The sequence below is a fragment of the Terrapene carolina genome, unplaced genomic scaffold (assembly GCF_002925995.2).
Source record: "Terrapene carolina triunguis isolate 2854851 unplaced genomic scaffold, T_m_triunguis-2.0 Scaffold638, whole genome shotgun sequence".
Taxonomy (NCBI): domain Eukaryota; kingdom Metazoa; phylum Chordata; order Testudines; family Emydidae; genus Terrapene; species Terrapene triunguis.
This window is the reverse complement of record NW_020664989.1, coordinates 680,356-682,001: the sequence shown is the minus strand read 5'-3', so window position 1 is coordinate 682,001 and position 1,646 is coordinate 680,356. Positions and strand designations below refer to the sequence as shown.

Below are 1,646 nucleotides of genomic sequence, written 5' to 3'. Positions count from 1 at the left end.
ACAATTTGATCTGCGTTCAAACACTCTACCACTGAGCTATACCCGCATTACAATGCTGTGCTAGAATCTGTGATCTTAAGGACCTCGAAGGACAGAGCCTGCTTCATCAAGCTCCTTTTCCATTCCCAGACCATGGGTGGTTTAAAAAATGGGGTTTGGTTAAACTTTATCTATGCAGGTAAACACCACAGCTTGCACACCCACCGACATTGCTTCTCCCACTGACATAGCTACCACCTCTCAGGGAGGTGGATTAACTACAAAGATGGGGCAGCTCTCTCCCATCAGCTTAGAGCATCTTCATTAACATGCTACAGCAGTGCAGATGCATTGGTGCAGCTGTGCCACTGCAGCATTTTGAATGTAGACTTGCCTAAGAGTAAGACCAGACTGGCTCCATTTGGCATCTTGGATGGTAAGACACTACACTGACTGCAGTGTAGTTCTGTAAGTGTGTCAATGGCTGAACAGCAAGAATTCCTGCCCATTTCCCTTCTGGCTGGAGCATGATTGGAGTGTGTTTCTGGTTAATGATGTTGCTATAGATTGTTCATTCCCTGCCTGGATAATCCAGACTGTCACTTTACCCATCACATCGCCAGCACATCAGTGATTCCAATAGCAGGGGCAGGTTTTCTCTGGGGCATTGAGATTTTGGGGGGAGTTGGTGGCTCCTTTCTTTCCTCACCCTGGAGTAAATTCAGATTTTTATTCCATCCTTGATGATTCATGGAATAACAGCAGCATGAAGAAAGAGGAGAGTGACTATCTCACTGCCAGGGGGGAAAGTGGCCACGTCCCCTCTGTCTGACCATTGCCATTGCAGGAGAGATGGTCTCAATGGAATTGAATACCCTGAAGACAAGAGACACAGGGAGATTTTGCTGTTCATGGATCCATGCAAAGGAAATTGTTTCTCTGTGTGAAAATGAGGAGGGAAATGTTGGCACCTAAGGCATAAGGGAACCCTATAGGATTAGAATAGGATAAATTCTCAAGCAGCATGTTTCTTACTTTGCCCGTCTGTCAATTTTGATTATTATCGATGTAAATATTTTGCCATTTTGGTTGTGTGTTTACACAGAAATTGACATTTACCAACAAACATAATTCTTCCAAGTCTGCAGTTGGTGGGTTTAGAGGGACACAGTCACTCTTCCCACTCCTGTGCTCTCCATGCTGCCCACTTCCCACACTGCTGGGATCCTTCCCTCATCTCCCCCCAGACCAGTGCCCCCCACTCCTGGAATCCCCTCCTAACACTGCCCAACTCCCCTGCTGGCAGGATCCCTCCCCATTGCTTTCATTTCCTGCCTCCCCTCTGAGCAAACGCTCTACACTATTCCCACACTAGGAATTGAACTCAGGCCACCTGGGTGAAAACCAGGCATCCTGACTACTAGACCATATGGGACTGTTATTATTGCAGCTCGCTAAGCCAACCCCTCATGAGAGCAGCAGCGCCACCCAGCGGGGATTGCGCTAGGTGCTGTACAAACCCTGGCCAACACTGGGACACCCCAGGGGTTCCCCTCAATTTCCCTGAGCCTCTGCTGCCCAACTTCTTCTGACTCCCTCTGGTACAACCCTCCCCCGCCCCGCATCCAAGCAGTCCTTCTTTCCCTGCCCCCATCTTCTCTCCCCAC

At 48.8% G+C, this 1,646-nt stretch overlaps 1 non-coding gene across 1 annotated transcript; it reads right to left on the bottom strand.

The window, feature by feature from the left end:
- Positions 1-1,342: 1,342 nt before the first annotated feature.
- Positions 1,343-1,414, bottom strand: TRNAE-UUC. The gene has a single exon. It is a non-coding gene; the product is annotated as a tRNA-Glu (tRNA).
- Between the last annotated feature and the right edge of the window lie 232 nt (positions 1,415-1,646).